Source organism: Camelus bactrianus, chromosome 10 (assembly GCF_048773025.1).
Source record: "Camelus bactrianus isolate YW-2024 breed Bactrian camel chromosome 10, ASM4877302v1, whole genome shotgun sequence".
NCBI lineage: Eukaryota > Metazoa > Chordata > Mammalia > Artiodactyla > Camelidae > Camelus > Camelus bactrianus.
The window spans coordinates 75331806-75349443 of record NC_133548.1 but is presented as its reverse complement, the minus strand read 5'-3'; the positions used below and the strand labels follow the sequence as shown (position 1 = coordinate 75349443).

General features: G+C 45.6%; 1 long non-coding RNA gene across 18 annotated transcripts in view; it reads left to right on the top strand.

Moving 5' to 3' along the window:
• LOC141578925 (uncharacterized) overlaps nucleotides 1-17638 on the top strand; it is a 127034-nt gene that overhangs the window by 64823 nt on the left and 44573 nt on the right. For 17 of the 18 annotated variants that reach the window (XR_012509828.1, XR_012509839.1, XR_012509835.1 and 14 more), the window contains one exon: nucleotides 12193-12765. This is a non-coding gene — a long non-coding RNA (uncharacterized LOC141578925). Of the gene's footprint in view, nucleotides 1-12192; nucleotides 12766-14153; nucleotides 14323-17638 lie in introns of all 18 variants that reach the window. The other variant, XR_012509840.1, reaches the window with a different exon arrangement.

Here is a 17638-nt window from a genome sequence, read left to right as displayed (position 1 = left end):
AACCTTTTGAGAAAACACCATAATTCTCCAAAGAAGATACACCATTGTCCCTTTCCACTGGCTGCATATGAGGTTTCTCTGCCTCCTGAACGACACTTATTATTGTCCATGTTTTGATTATAACCATCCTAGTGGGTGTAAAAAGCGATCTCATTTTCATTTTGATTTGGCTAGTGATGATGAGCATCTTTTCATATGCTTATTGGCCATTTGTATATCTATTTAAATCCTTGGCAAATTTAAAAATTGGGTCTATTTTCTTGTATTGTTCAGTTGTGAGCATTTGTTATATATCCTGGATACAACTCTCTTATTAGATACATGCTTTGCAAATTTTTTCTCCTATTCGGCAGATTGTCCTTTCACTTTAGATTTTTAAACATTAAAAAAAATTTCTTTATAGGGGAGGTAATTAGATGTATTGATTTATTTTTTTTTTTTTGCTAAGCACGCACTCTATCACTTGATATACCCCCTCCAATGTCATTTCACTTTCTTGATGATGTCCTTTGTAAGAAAATGTTTTAATTTAGATGAAGTCCAGTTTATCTGCTTTTTTCTTCTATCACTTGTGCTCTTGGTATTGTATCTAGGAAACCAAAGCCTATCCTAGGACCACAAAGATTTATACTGTGTCTTCTTTTAAATAGTTTATACATTTAGTTTTTACGTTTCTGTCTGTGATCCATTTTGAATTAAATTTATTTGTTATATAAAATATGGGGGTCCAGATTCCAGATTCATTCTTTTCCCTGCAGATACCTTCTTTTCCCTGCAGATACCCTGGTGTCACTGCACCATTTGTTGAATAGACTCTACTTTCAATGAAGTGTTGTTGGCACCCTTGTGGAAAACTGAATGTAAATGTAAGTTTTTTCCCCCTGGGTTTTTATAGTGTCTCATAGATTTATTAATCCAAACTTATGACAGTACCATACTGACTTGAGTACTATAGCTTTTTAGTACCCTTTAAAGTGAGTCCTCCATCTTTGCTCTACTTTTTCAAGATTGTTTTGTCTGTCCTGGGCCCCTTGCACTTCCATATGAATTTTGGGATCAGTTTTTTAATTTTTGCAAAGAAGTCAGCTGGAATTTTGATAGGGATTCCACAGAATTTGTAGATCACTTTGGGGAGTCTTAACATTTTTAACAAAATTGTCTACCATTCCATGAACATGAGATGACTTCCATATATGTAGATCTTGTAAATTTTATTTCGGTGATACTTGAAAATGTTCAATGTACAAATCTTGTAAATTTTTGTTAAATGTATCTCTCAATTAATTTTTAATGCTGTTGTAAATGGAAAGGCTGAGCTTCTTAAGGGTGGGACTATATATCAATTTGTTTATTTCTAGGATTCCCACACAGCAAATACTCTAGGTTTATATTTGCTACATAAATCTATCCACAACTCTTCTGACCCCCATGTTATAAGAAACCAAGACTCACGTTAATCTACCTGAACACCTATCTGGAAGTGAGAAATGAGACCCTTGGTTGAGGCTTTGTGCAGTTGATACTGAGAGCTTATTCAGGATGGCTTCATCTTAATTTCTTTTAAACAAACCTTTTGGTGTATTTAGTCAGATACATTAAGAACATGGCCTTTTGATGTGCAGAGGAGCTAAGACTATAATTTTCAAATAATTTCGAGTGAGAGTGTTGTTCTTTAAACCTAATTTGCATCAATCTTTGAAGATTTATGTTTCAGGAGCTTTGACTAAAGAACACCTGTCTTTATTCAATAACGACAACTAAATGCTCAAGCAACATGTAAGAGTTTGAGCAAACTACCCCCTCCCCGTAGTGCTGGTTGGCTGCAGCTGTAACTGGAGTCAGCACTTACCTCTGTGCTGATCTGCTCAAAGGGGTTCGTCCAACAGTTTGTCAGTCTGTTGGAGAAAGCCATAAAACATTGATTTAATGTTGCTGGAATGCAATATATTCTTATTAATATTAAGTAAGCACATATTGAGTGCTTACTGTATGTTGGGAATTGTCCCTCAGCCTCACACGAATATTATTTCTCTTAAAACCTCACATATTTCCTTGTTATTCACACTTTACAGATAAGGAGACTGAGAATTATGTCTTCTTTCTTTTGGGGGGAGCTCATTATCAATGACGGGAAGTTGTAAGGAAAAAGATATTGATTCATCCTGAGAAAATATTTTTCTGAGAGTCAGCAATGAAGAGGGTGACCACTGAAGAGGGTGATCATTGTTCGATTGAGATGAGCCCCGGGTTGTACGGAGTCAGCATCCCTGTCCTGGACACGGCACGTGTAGGGCTGTGTGGTGGATGAGGCGGCGAGGGCGCGCAGGGGACGCGGATGCCGGACAGTTGGGCTGTGCTCAGGCCGGTGGGGCTTTATCCTAAGGGCAGTGGACCATCATTGACAGATTTTTAGTAGGGGAGTGGGGTGCTCTCGTAGATCACTTTTGTCTTGTAGAATGCTTAGAAACATTTAGAAGTCTCGGCAGGAGGTGATGTGATGAGTCAGATTAGGGTGGCTGCCAGGTGTAGGAGTGTAGAATTTTCAAGTGGTTTTCAGTCCCAGGTTTGTGGCTCAGTAGCCGTGGCACTTTGGATGACGCACTCAAGGAAGTGAAACAATTTATCTAATCAATTAAAGCACTGATGTACAGACTTCCCAAGAATGCTGTGGAGATCCAGTGAGATTACATGTGTGCAGTGTGCAGCGTGGTCCCCAGCACAGAGTCAGTGCTGTGTGAGTGCCATTGAGTACCTGGTAGGACAGGTGTGGGTGGTGGGACTCCATGACTGAGGAAATCTGGGCCCTGAACGAGGGGTCCAGTCACATCTGTGAGTGATGGGCCTGAGCTGGGATAGGGAGGGAGACCTTGTCCCCCGACCAGGGGCCCTGGGCAGGACTGCTATTGGAGGAGAACCGTGAAGTCAGCTCTTTGCAGGTGGAGTTTGAGGTGCCCTTGAGACATCTAAGTGCAATGTCACGAGCTCAAAGAGGAGGTCTGGGCCCGGCCTTGCATTTTCCTATAATCTCAATCCCTGAGGATGCTGAGGTTTGATCACTGAACGTGAAGACATACTTTACAGGACAAGTGAATAGTAGTATCATCTCTGTCATCAAAGCTCACGTCTATTTATTCATCACTCACTTTGTTAATTGGGTACTTACAGTGCTCACTTTACCGCCCTCACTTGGGTTCAGGCTCCACAGTAAAGAGCTGGTGAGCCTCCCTCTTTTCCAGAAGAAGACACATTAAGCTGGTAGCATTCTGTACCTCGCCAGACTTAGAATTTTAGTTTGTTGTATTAATTCTATTTTCTGTTGGCCATCTCCTGACAGGAGAGACGTTTTACCTCATGATCATATTTCAATTAGCTGTTACTGAGAATTGCTGATCTGATCCATAGTGTATGTATTATATTAAATTTGTACAGTATTTATCATTTTTCTGTCTTTGTCCTTTAATTTTGTATGCCCCTTCAATGTTCTATCCTATTTGGGGCGTTATTTTTTTTAATTAAAAAATGTCTGTTAGCAGTTAAGAAAACAAAAACAAAGAAAAATGCACATGATATCTAAATTTAGAAAATATCTAGTGTGTTTTCTGTCTCGGCAATGGAGTGTTCTAGAATCTCGTGAAAACCTTCATTACACAAGTTCCTTGAAATTCTGATTAAGAAATAAAACCTTCCTTCCTCATCTTTCAAGCTGCACAGCTAATTGTCAAGAAACTGAGGGGAAATCCTCAGAAGCCAAGACAAACCAGAAAGCAGGGATTCTGGGAGATAAGCGAGCCTTAGAAGCCCTGGGGTGCCTGTTGGCTCCTGAACTGAGTTTTAGTTGCCCTGAAAGGAGGGCAGGAGGTAAGCCCGATTCCTCTCACACTGGGAGTTGGATGGCTGATCATATGTAAGGGCAAGCCCATCCCAAGAAGCCTGGTTTACTAAAGGTTGAACAAGGAAAAAAAATCCTCAAGGCAAGAAAGTAAGGAATGTCAATATTTTTGGAAGAGGGGAAAAATAACAAATCCATAGTAAGGATATAGTTTAAAGCTCTTCTGGCATGAGAGTGACCACAAACTCCTGGCAGAAAAGCACAGCTATTCCTGGAATGAGAAGTTGTGTTTTGAATGGATCAGTGAACAGCCATTCCGAAAAAGGCCTCCAGAGTATTGTGGATCAAGATACTGGACTGCAAACACCTCTCTTCCAAGGGTCATTTAAATAACCAGAAATGTTTTAAAGGAAAGAAGCCACAATCATATTTCTATTTATTGACATTACTATATGCTAGGAATTCAGAGGTAACTATGTGAAGGTAACTTAGCATAGAAGCTGTGGATGTGCCTGCACGCGGGACATTGCACAGAAGTGACCGGACTTATCTGCAAACATAAATTCCTGCCAAGGGACTCTGCCCATTCCCAGGGGAAACATTGCTTGCAGACAAGAATGTTTATTAGTTCCTCAAAAGGAACAGGCCTGGGAACAGGAGAGTCTCAGTGTAATTAAGATAAGGAAGCCTTAGATGTAGTGCACATGCGTCAACCTAAAAAATGTTTACTCTCTATGCTTGGCAAGAGTTACTCCTTTGTGTAGATGGTATAAAAAATAAAGGAACCCGAATCTCGGGAGACATTTTGCACCACAGCAGCTCTGTGATTCATTTCGTCGGCAACAACTATGGAGTTGTCTCCTATTTTATGGAACTTACTTTCTCTTTGGGGAGACAAACTGACATAGTCGGGGTAGAGGGAGGTGTTAGTCTGTTGCAATTAGCCAGGAGAGGAGATTAAGAAAGCAGTGAAGGGTGGGTGAACTTTAGCTGAGGACAGACAGCCTTGTTCAGTTGACTTTTAATTGCAGGCTCAATGAGTAGTCACTGGAGGGAATAGATCTTACGGAGGATGGACTTAGCTCAGGCCTCTTTAGAATGGCCAAGTGAACCTGGAGAAAGACAGTCAAATCTGTGCAGACATTGAAGTTCACTTGAACGTGCTGTATCCCTGAGCCAAAGATCGGACAACTAGAAAGCACTTCTTGAAGACAGAGGAGTGGTTTTTAAGGTTCTCCAAGAATGAATCCCAGGGAACCGGGATGGCCAGTTGTCAAACTGTGACTTTGCAATTTGGACGGTATATCCACCAAGGTTATTGGCATTTTATGGGTTTCCATTTCTCGTTAATACATGTCAGGTGATGAGGATGTGGACACACGTGTTTGACACCTTGTCGAGGTGACTTTGGGTTCCTGCCTAGAAGCGCGGTCCCAGCTGCGTCTGCGTCAAACATCTTGCCGCCCATCCCGCTCCCCTGCTCCGTGATCACTGCAGAGTCGTCCCTTGTTAACCTGTCCATCTCCTCTGTGACATCATAACCCATGAAAAGACCGGAGTGTATTAACTTGACTTTCTTAAAGTCAAAGGAACAGATCTACTATGGAGTCAGATTTGTTCTTTCCTAATTCAGTAGTGCCATGGAGAAGGAAGTTTGGGCAGCTTTTTGTAGGGTCCTGGAGGATTTCTCTCTCAGCGTCTGGGTGCCTCTATTGAAAACCCTTCATAGCTGTCTGGCGTGCTGTAAAACCACTCCGCCTGTTTTGCCCTGAAGATATGTTCAGTTTATAACTCATCTCTACTCCTTGGAAAAGAATTCAATAAAAACTCAGTTGGTATTCCACCAGCCATGGCCAGGGGTGAGGGATAGAATGTTGCTATTTTATAAAATAATAATAATAATAAGAAGAAGAAGAAGAAGAAGAAGAATAAATAAATAAAATCAATAATAATATTATTAATAAAATCAATAATAATATTATTAATAATAATAAAATTAATAATAATAAAAGAAGTTTTAAAACAGCACTGGGCACATAGGAGAGAGTCAATAAATGCTTCCTGGCTGAAATCAAATTGATGGCTCAGTGATTCCATGGCTGCTGTATTTGCTGAGCTTGTTACTCCTTTGCTCCATTACACTTTTTTTAAACTGAAAAAGAAATACATGCATATGGTTAAAAATAATTCAAACAGCACAAAAATACACAAGTGAAAGAAGTTTTCCCTCATCCTCTGTTCTTCCAGCCGTCCCTGGAGATGCCACTGTTTACTATCCTTTGGATGCTTTTCCAGATATGGTATGCACATTCCCAAATATGTATGTAAATTCCTTTAAAGTTTTAGTTATTTTTAACTTAAAGGGATTTAAATCCTCAAGTGGCTTCTGCCTCGGTAATAGAAAAAAACAAACCTGACTCCATATTAGATCTGTTCCTTTGACTTTAACACTTTGCTCTGTCTCCTAGGCTTCATCTTGCTTGTAAAACTATGTTGCCTAGAGCCTGAAATATACAGAAGAGCCTATTCTGAAGGCTCTGACCTTTAAGGATATTTAACACTTTTTCATTCATAAAAAGATAACAAATTACAGAATAGAAAATAACGTTTGTTTTGTTCGAGGTTTACAGATATTTGACCCAGGCAGATAGCTGCAAGAACAAAGGATTCTAATAACAAGGAATTCCTACACCAGGAATATTGCAACAACCAAGCACGTAGGAAAGAGCCTGAATTCTGACTTGGGGAGATGGCTTTCCAGGACATTAGTTTGCCATCTAGCTCTACAGAAACTTGCTTTTCCATGCCCCAGCAGCGGGTCTCCCAACTTATTGGCCTGTCCTTCACTGAGGAGAATGAATTTGGACTCGGTAACACTCCTATCTACCTAGCAAGCTGGGTACTGGAACTGAGGACAGCTCTCCCACACCCAGGAACCTACTGTGAGCCCTTGATGGTTCCACTTGGGTTAGGTGTGTTTTACCCAGGAGGGATGGGACTATGCACCAACACTCAGGCAGTCTGCTCTGTCTGGGGCTCTGGTCTTGTACCTCCCGCTCCCCGCAAGGCCAACACCTGGGACAGTGGAGCTAAGGCAGAGATCGTGCCTCCCTTTTTCCCAGCCTGTAAAAGGGGAATATGTACACTTCCCAAGGTAGTTCTGAGAGACAACACCTGCGGGTGCTTGGTTCCCAGAGCAACAGGAAACCCAGCTCCACGTGGGGACAACGGGTGTGATCCCCGTAGGGTTTCAGCAGAGAAATCGCCTGGAGGGCTGGACCAGGGAGGTAAAACTTGAGCTGCGGGCCTTGAAGGGTTACAGAAAGGTACAGAGGCAGGTCTGCCGCCTCCTTCGGGGTGCCCCAGAAGTAAAGCTTTTTCTCTACATCTCTGCTACTCCCCTCCCCTCTCCAGATCCCTACCTACTCTCTGCTCCTCCTGTCCATCTGTCTCCCTCCACTTTTCCCCTCCTCTCCTCCTCCCCCATCTTCTCCCTCCCTCGATTCCCCAGCCTCTATCACAGAACCAAGAGAGGATCGCTGGCCCTCCTGCGCATGCGCAGTCGGTGCCAGCTGGACCGGGGGTTGGAAGCCCCAGCTCCGAGCAGGGAATCGGCCCCAAACTCTTCTCAGCTCTGTCAACCGGTAGGCCTTTAGCTCCTGCCCGGGGCCGGGGCCTCTGGCTGTGGAAATGCAAGGTGGGGGGCTCCCGGGAAAAGGTTCAAGCGTCTGCGGGAGGGCGGTCCTCGCGTCAAAGCCCGCGAGGGCGCGAGTCAGCCTGTGTTCAGCTGAATTTCTCGGGCCAGACCCCTCTGCCCGTGCCACCTACCCCTGCGCCCTGGCCACAGCTGTCCAGGGCCAGGTGTGCACCTGCCGCTTCTCGCCCCAGCTGGGCTCCCCTCAGTCTGCGGCTGGCGACACCTTCCCCTCTCCCGCCCACGAGTCCTCTCCTCCCGGGCTTCCTCTCCTTGGCCGCAGGCTCGTCCCTGCCCCTGGGAGGGCTGTGTCCAGGGTGGGCGGGTTCTGCGGACCCGATCGGGGGCGGGCGGCTGGGGCTGGGTCTGGCCTCAGAGCGGGGCTGCAGCCCGTGTCCCCACCCCCACTTTCCCTGCCCTGCGACCCCGGGGCTGCCCTCCTCTCCCTTTCCAGCTCCCTGAGGACTAGCTCAGCGGCATGTGCGCTGCTTCCCGGGCTTAGAGCCTCAAGCTGTAAAGCCCAGTTTCTCCTGATGGAGTCTGGAAAAGTGAGCGCCAGTGCTGAGGGAGTTTCCGTCTCCCCCCTCAGTGTTTCTGCCCCAGGTAAGTACCTTGAACACTTTCAGGTGTTATGATGGCGGTGCTTGTTGATGTCACGTGTTTTTATAGTGCCAGGGATTACAGTGTTGAAAGAAGGGCTTGGTTCATTTAAAAATGAGCTGAAGGCATGAGGCTGTGACATGCTCCTTCCTTCCCTCTCCCAGGGTGAAACGTGTGACCGTCGATTTTAAAAACATAGTTACAGTCCCTAACTAGCCCAGCCCAGCTAGTGTGTGTTAACTGGAACAGCACCACCAGAGGCGTTGGAGACCCAGGGACATTGCAGTCCTAAAAAGCTCCTGGCACTGTTTAGTTTGTTTTGGTTTTTTGTTTTTCTTAAATTGTGGGGTAGACTAGTTGTATAGAGGGAAAAATAATTGTCAAGGAATATTTTTTCATATAACAGCTTTATTGTGATATTGTTCACACACCATGAATTCCACCCATTTAAATGGTACAATTCAGCAGCTTTTAGCATATTCACAGTGGTGCAACAATTATTATTCCAGAACGTTTTCATCACTTCAGAAAGACCAGTGGAAATGAATGACCTATACACCCCTCCACAGTGGTGGTTCTAAAGAAATTTCTTGGCTGTTCCTGACCATAAATTAACTTGTTACATTCCATGAAATGTCTGGTAGGAATTCTAATCAGAATTGCATTGAATCTGTCTATCAAAACAGGAAGAATAATTGTCTTTATGGCATAAACTTCTTCTACCCTTGAATATATCTGGGACCCTATCTTTTCATCTCTCCAGAGCCTGGCCCATGGGAAGTCCTCACTAATTGTTGGGCTTGTGAATGATGAGATTCTATACATCATTAGTTGTCACTGTAGATTTTCACAGAAGAGAAAAGTAACCTCAGTGTAGCCAAGTGACTGTCTGATGGTCAGAAAGAGTGACAGTCAGTGCTGGAGTGATCCAGTGGACTTGGTGCTTGTAACCAGAATTCTCCACCACCTACAGCTGAGGGGATAAGAGTGTTCTTTTATTTTATCTTAATGGCGTTGATTTTATTTGTACTTATTTTTTAAAATTATTTTTAATGAAGTGTAGTCAATTTACAATATTAGTTTCAGGTGTACAGCAGAGATTCAGTTATAAACATATGCATATGTATATAAATATGTTTTAGATTGTTTTTAGCACAACTCATTACAAGAAATTGAATATAGTTCCCTGTGCTATATAGTAGGTCCTTGTCATTTATTTTATATTTATTAACGTGTATCTGTTAATCTCCCCTTTCCTGCCTGCTAACCACAGTTTGCTTTCTAAGTCCATGAGTCCATTTCTAGCAGCATCAATTTTCCTAGTAACATACGCTGGTTGACTGCTTTCAGCTTCAGGAATTCCATCTTATCTGTGGGCACTTTTCTTCTGGTGGGCCTTTATGTGGTTTGCACACGTAATAGAGATTTGTACTTGGGAGAACTCCAGGCCTCGTGTAGTCCCTGGAACAGAGTGCCAACTGAGTTGATGCTTGAACTGGGGAAAAAAGCAGAGTAAATGTTAGAATTTGCACTATGGTTGAGAATTCCAGGTTTCTATAACCTGTTTAGCCCACCTTAATATTGGCTGCACCCATACCGGGTAATTTGGTGGAATTTCATGGTATGGTGGTGTAGAGACAGGGCCTTGTATGCTTCTTCTCTTTCCTTTTTCTAACACTCATTCTCCTGTGCCTCCCAGATCCTCCCCCAGCAGTGCCCAGGGCTGGAATGATGCTGCGCTGAAGCAATATTTGTTAATAAGGCCCTTTCCTCATCTCTTCTGAACTTCCGTTTCTTTCTCTGCACAATGAGGGCTTAGACTAGATAAGTGCTTTTCAGTTTCTTTTAAAGCCATGTTTCCTTTGAGAAACAGAAAATGCAAATCTCTCCTCCCATTCCAACCCTTTAGATTTTGATATGTCCTCCAGGGAGTGACATAGCTCTTTGTGGAAAATTGAAGTTATTGTGATTCCAGATGGCACAGAAAAGACTCTTCAGAAATTTATTGCAGGGAGAGGGCAGGAAAGGGGCAGCATGTCACAATTTCTAGTGTGAGCCCTGGAACAGGGGCTTGGGTTTAAATACGGTGTCTGACGTGGCCTCTCTCTAATCTTGTACAATATGATAAAATTCTCTACCTCAGTTTCTTAATGTGTCAAGTTGGGGTGATAATATTTTAAGGCTTTTGTGAAACATTATACACATAAGCCATCTGTGTCTCAGTAGAAACAAGACCTGCTAGGGAGTCAGGGATTTCTTTAAAAAAAATCTTGTCCATAGCACTCTGTCGGTGTGTATTTTGAATTACCTGGAGGGTGAGGGTTGAGTCTAAAGTCCATCGTGGGATAGGTGGCCCATAGTTCTCTGTGCCCCCAGATTGCCCCCTCCTCCCCAGTCCTCTTCCTCTGTCCAAGATGAAGTTCCCTAGTAGATTTACACAGAGGTCTTGTGGAAATGGCTTTTCATTTTATTGTTTCACCAAGGAGGGCTGCCATCATGATCTCTGTGGTCAGGTTTTGGTGACCTGAAGGCTATGCAATTGGGGGTTTCTATTAAATAAAAAAAATATTACAAGTAGAAAATTAGAACAAGGGTGGTGACAGGGGCTCTTGCAAGTGGGGACCATTAGCTTTGTTAGCTTCAGGTGCAGTGGCCTTTGGCCACGTGGACCCATCCTCATGCTCTGAAGTTGGAGGGACCAGTGGGTTCAGTGGGAATGTTAACTGAGTGTATCTCATGGGCTAGGCATTGTTGTACTTGTACTGTGTGTTCCTTATTTGAGACAATGAGCTCATTTAACCTCAATAGCCTCTTTAAAATATTAGACTTTTTATTTTGAGATGTAATGTAGGTTCCCCTGTACTTGTAGGAGATAATATACGGAGGGCCTATGGACCGTTTGCCCAATTTTCCTTAATGGTTCCGTCTTGCATAGTTGGGGTACAATTCATTACTGACTCACTAACCCTTTGAGGTTTGTGTTATTGCCCTCATTTCTATCTATCATTAAACTGGGGCTTAGAGAAACACACAGGCCTGCCCAGGTCACCCACATGTTTAGTGTGTAGTCGGGTGTAACGTGGGCTTGGGATTTCCAGGAAGTACCATTATGATGTTCTGTGGCAGGGAGCAGCATTCACTTTGCTTGTTCATTCATTCATTCAACAAACATTTATTGAGTAACCTCTGTGGGTCAGATGCTTTCACAGGCTTATCTGATTCTTCAGCAGTACTGAGAATCAAGTATTGTTTTGTTTTTTAAATCTGAGAAAATTAGCTCTGAGAGTTTATAACACCCCCCAAAGGAAATATAGCTCATAAAGGAGGGATAGTAAATTTGGGCAGTCCCCCCTCTTTATGCAGGTGGTACCCTAGGAATTTTACATTTGCAAACTTCCGTAATCCAGATATATTCTTGTAGGGCAAGGATTTTTTTTAAATTGAAGTATAGTCAAGTTTACAATGTTGTGTCAATTGCAAGGTGTTTTTTGAATTTTGAATTAAAAAATATTTTTTGAGAAGGGTAATTGGGATTATTCATTTGTTTCATTTTTTAAAATGAGGTACTGGGGATTGAACCCAGGACCTCATACATGATATGTATGTGCTCTACCACTGAGCTGTACCCTCTTCCCCAAGGCAAGTTTTCTTATCCATTATTCTGCAGTTTAGGAGTTCAAATAAATTGGTGTTGAAATCCAGATCTTTTGATCGTACTGCGGTTCTTTTCTTTATAATCTGCTGAAGGGGGGTGGGGAAAGCATTTCCTTTGTTCATTTCTTTATTCCGCAGTGTTGAGCACTGACTTTGCATCAGGGTCTTGCTAGGTGCTTGGAAACAGAAAACAAGAAATGACCCTTGTATGCAGGGGCAGGAAGCCTAGACCAAAAGCTGGGTAATGTGATCCGAGCTACGGTAGCCATGTACAGACTCTGAGGTCAAACTGTACCCCCGGCTTTACTTGTGCTTCCCCTGCCTTCTGACTGGTACACACCAGGTCACCGCAACCCAGTGAGGCCCGCAGCCCGCAGCACAATATTTACCTTGATCTCCTCTCCCCTCTCGGCAGGGCCTGCAACATGAGCATCCCTGACTACGTGCAGTGTGCTGAGGAATACGAGACTCTCCCCGTGGTCGTCCAACCCGTGGGGATCATTTCAGAGGACAATTTCTTTTGCATCTATAAACGAATCCCCTTGGTGAGCCAGATCAGCCCGTGCGGCTCCCAGTGGGCACTCTGTATCCACTACAGGCACCACTATGCGTTCGAGAATGCGTGGAGTGACTTCCAGACACACCGCACGGTCGTGGGCCTTGTCACCATTACCGACTGCCTCTCTGCCAAGGCCTTCGAGAAGCTCCATGTGCAGAGGAGCTGTATGGCACCACGCTTAATGACTCTCAGCTCTTTGTCTTTGTGCTGCATGGGGAGGTAGCCGAGCAGCCACGCACCAACGTGGCCTTCAAACTACGAGGACTGCAGGGTGGTGGAGAAGAGGATCGAGGACTTCACTGAGTCACTCTTCATCTTGCTCAAGTCCAAGTGGCTGGATGGGGCCCCTGACAAGTCTGGGGACAATATCCCACTCCTCTGCACCTTGTTTGAGAAGGAGGACTTCATGGGACTGGACACAGACAGCAGGTAAGTCTACCTGTAGGCCCGGCCACCCTGGCTGTGTCCCGGGTTCCTTCCCTACATCCAGGAAGGGATCAGCAAGGAAGCGGCCTGTCTTGACGCCAAGGGCGGAGGGAGGTGCAGCCCGACGATTTACAGACATTTAAAAGTGAATCTGTCTTTGTTTCAGAGAGATCCTTTTAGGGTCAGTGTGGAGACTTCCTCCCGCTTTTCAGCCAAGACCCCTGGTGGGACCCCTGGAGTTGCTGTCCAATAGAGTAGCCACAGCCACTGATGCTATGAGCGCTGGGGAAGAGGCTGGTCTGAGCTGAGATGTGCTGTAGGTCATATGCACATCAGACGCTGAGACTTGTCTAGTAAAAAGTATATAAACTATCTTGTTACTTTCATATATTGATTACATGTCAAAATGATAGTATTTTACATACAGCAGATTAAGTAAGATCTGTTCTTAAAATTAGTTTCTAGTATCTGTTTTTGGTTTGTTTGATTGTTTCTTTGTTTACCGTTTTAAATGTGGCAACTGGGAAGCTTTCTTTACATGGCTCTCATTTCAATTTTGTTAGGCAGCCTGTCCTGGGACAGTCTCATCCCTTTGCTTATAAATGAGATGCTGTATCCCGAGAGGCAGAACGAGATGCTGGTTGAGCTTTGTCTGGAGCCGGTGTCTCCTGCCTCCCAGGCCCAGCACCTGCTGGGTTCAGGCCCTCTCTTCCTCCCCGACAGCCAGCATGCCAAGTTAGGACATCAGAAACACCTCCAGGGAATTCCGGATGAACTCCTTATGCAGGGAAAGGCGTATCAAGTAGTATGAGACAAAGCAGGGAAAGACTCATCCTCACTTTGTCCCTGTGATTAAGTCAACGGCCCCACTTTTGCCTTGGATGTGCAGACGAGCTCTCCTGGGCTTACTACCTCCCCACCTTATGCTCTGTTTCCCCGTGTATCTATCATGCTTTCCTTCGGGCAGAAGAGGTGAGATGCCTTTGCCCAGAGGTGGACCCCCTTTGCTGGGGAGAATGAGGGAAGCTGTGCCCCCACGGCCTACGGCCTCGGGCCTTGAGTCTGGAGGGCGCTCATGGCGGTACCACAGGTGACGGTCGGAGGATCTGGCACAGGCCCGCTGTGGAGGCAGTGCTCTGTGATTCTTGAACTTACCTAAGATCAAATCCTACTTTCTAGTTGTTGGTAAGTTGGAGGAGACGATGCCAGAGAATTGATAAAAAGAAAGTCCAGACCATCCCTGTGAGTGAGAGGCACAGGGGGCCCAAGTTCCACCTACGTGTGGTGCCTGGTGGGCTCTGGATGAATTTTCTGTTCCTCCCGGATATACCTCTATGACTTTAGTAAGGGGTGAGACATGTAGTGGCCATGATCTTTATTTGTCCTCGCAGGGCCCTGTGATCTACACGTCCGCACACCCTTCTGCTCCTTGGGGATGAGGTGGCAGGTTTAGGTGCTTGGGCATTGCTGTGGGCACAGCTGCCAGCACCGGGCTACACCGAGGCTGGCTCCGTTCACCTCACATGTCACCTCCTGCTGAGCCCCCAGGCATTAGTCAAGGTAGGTGCATCAGTGCAACGTAAGCAGGGACCATGTTCTCCCCCTGGACAGACTGGTGGGTGAGCAGTGGAAGCCTGGAGCCCTGCCCAAGCCCCATGCCCAGTGCCTCCTCTTTTGTCATAGGAGGCACTGGTGACATTTTTGCTCAGCAACTGCTTGGTTCTGAGTCTGCAGACCCACCAGAGAATTCCAGCTTGTATTTGCCTTTTGAAGTCTGCCCTTGGGATTTGGCGGAGTAGCTGGATGTGTGCTTAGCCCATAGTTTTGACACTGTCACCATTGTTTACCCAGAACTTCGTGTACCAGGCATGGCTCTCGGCATCAAAATACAGCAGCGCATTAAAATCCTTCCTAGTGGATCTGTTTTGGTACCATAAGGGCTCAGCCAGCATCTGAACGTCAGTGAGATAACGCGGCCAGTGAGCTCGGGTCAAGCACGTTCTCCTCCAGTCACTTTTACTCCATTGTTGCTTTTACTATTCCACAGTCATTAATTTTTAAAACAATGCTTTGGTGCAGGAGCAGAGACTAATTCTCTCCTGCTACTCACTTTGGGAGTGAGTAAATCTGTCCAGCCTGTAATGCGACCACATTTTGTGGCTTAAAAGCTGCCTAGACGCATGTATGTGGAGTTTCGGTTAGGGGCGCTGACCACGTTGGGGTCCCCAAGCAGCGTCGCTCCCCTCAGACCCCTGCCTTCCCTGGAGCAGGAGGTGAGGGTGGGTCTCACCGTCCCTGCGTCCCTGGCCTCACACACTCACGTAAATTCTTGTACATGCTGTCAAAGTCATTTTTGTTCTTGTGTGTTTCTAATTTTCGCTTGTTCCTCCTTTCCTTTTTCTTTATTCCTTTTTCTCTTGTACCGCGCAGTTGCGTCTGAAAAGGTGGCTGTGCATATCCTGCATTGGAAATAGCTAGATCGCCCTCCGTGCTGTCTCCATCGCTTTAAAAAGCAGAAACTTTTCAGGTGCCTTGATCCATGCATTATCCTAGTCATCTTGTTATTTTCTAATTTTTTGGAATATTTGATTTGTTAGCACATCACCCACTGGTGTTTGATATCTGTTAAAATCTTTGCTTTGAGGAACCTGTTTGGTCCTCCTTATATTTGGTGACAAATGTACCCTTATTCAATTAGTTTAATTGTTTTGAAGAAGTGAGATGCGAATTGATTTAGGCGGCTGTTGAGGGATTCTTTTCATGGAGTATTTAAACTTGTGAAGTCAAAGTCTGCAGCATCTTGCTCGATTCCTGCTTTTACACAAACGTGCTCAGCACGCGGTTCCTGGCTGTCTCTGTGTGACGTGCGTGACGGCGCTTCCTGACCGGCGGTCACTGGTGAGAAAGTGGCAAGCTTGGGGGTGAGCAGCTGCAGGGTACAATGTTGGAGGAATCAGTCACCGTTTGGTTATTTAATTTTTTTTTTTTTTTGCATTCAACTTCCCCGTGCCATTTACTTTATTTTGCCTTCATAAAGGGGCAGAAGTGGGTCTAAAATCCATGCCACTCTTTTGTTCCCTTTACGAGGCTGGTTTTTCTGAGTATCAGGACAACATATACTTCTCCTAAGTAGCTGGCTTACATGGATCTGGTGGACACAGGGACTATTAAAGGGACCGTAGCTTCCTCTCTGCTCCAGCCAGTGGGCATTCAGAGCCGGGTCTGTGGTTTGCCTCAGCAGCCGTGCAGGCCTCCCTGCACCGGCCTTTACTTTTAACCCATGTTGGCATTAAAGAGCTGACTCCGTGTTTGTTGCTGCTGACGTCCCCCACTGATAGCCGTGTCGTTAGTTTGCGTTAGTGAGTCTCCAACCCCCAGTCAGCATTGAAGGAAGATGCTTTGGCCAATCTAAGACCTTGGATTCTCACCCCCACCCTTGTTCATCTCACCCAGGGGAAGAGTTTGGCCACCACCATCATGCTGATCATGAGGTCTTGTTTCTCCTTTCATGCTAGTCCAAATGTGAACACTTCATCCTTCACTGACTTTGTCTCGCTTGAGACAGGCCACATATTCTGAAAGTGTCCATCACATTCTCGGGGGGGAGCAGAACAGAAGTAAGTCTCGCAAGTAGAAGGTGTCTAGGCTGTCCGGGTTAACAAATGCAGGCTGGGATCTGTGATTGTTGGGCTGTGCCCTGGACACAGGCCTTTCCCGTGGCTCCTGAGGGCCCAGGGGTCGGAGTGAGGACAGCCTTGCTTGGGCTCCTCCATCCTCATCTGCTCAGTGGCAAGTGTGTCTGCTAATAGGAGCTCCGCCAGACCTCGGGACCTTCAAAGCTCAGATCACGGGAGAACCTTGAGTCCCTTCTCCAGAGCCTCTGTGAGAATCCAGTGCCTTCTGTGGTGACCAGTGGCAGGAGATGCCTCCCCCTCCAGGGAGCACCCTTCGGAGGACTGTGACTCAGTGCACCTTGCTGTGAGCCTGTGGGGATCCGGCCGTGGTCCCTGCAGAACCAGACTTTAGATGGGCTTAGCAACGGAAATGACAGGACTAATATTCCAGGCCAGGGCTGGATGGAGGGAACAGGGGAAATTGAATGTGACCTCAAACACCTAGGTGAGTGCTGGGTCTGTTACTAAAATGGGGAGCATGGGAGGTACCTTCCAAAAATTGAATTCCAGAATAAATGGTGGACATGAGGCATTTTTAAGATGCCATTTTTCGTCCAAGTTTGGACTTCATAGAGGCACTCGGGTCTATGAGCCTGGGGCTGAGTTGAAGGAGCCGGACTAGAGATACACGTTGGGAGTCGTCATTCTTAGCTGGTGTTCACAGACGCGCATGTGAATTAGATCATCTTGAGAGCTGCAGACTGAGGCTGAGGGGGGGCAGGGCTGTGCCTGGGTTGGAGGAAAGCCCAGACCATGCAGCTTTGGTGTGTCAGTCAGCGGCGTTTGGGATTTTCAGGGCAATGTCATTTATCTTTAAGGGGCCGGGGGGTGGGCAGGGCCAGCCAGGAAGAAATCTGAAGGGAGGGTCGTGGCCACGTGTGTGTCTTGGGAAGTTGCAGAGTCTGCAGGGTCCGGGAGGGTAGACTCCTCAGAAGCTGGAGTTGGATTGGGGCGTGGTTTGAATGTAGTCACACTAACATATCAGGGAGGGAAGAAGGCCTAGGGAGTCCCCGCTCTTCTTAACTCGCTTTCCAATGAACAGAAGGCAGACAGAGGATCTGAGGTGAGAAGGGATGGGCGCTGGGAGAGGAGCCAACCTGGAGAATGGTGCTTGAAAAATTCTGGAATAGTCTCCCTGCAAAATAGAGGTTAAAAAAATCCAGACTCTTAAGAACATTGATAGTGACTGGGGAGGAGGCAGT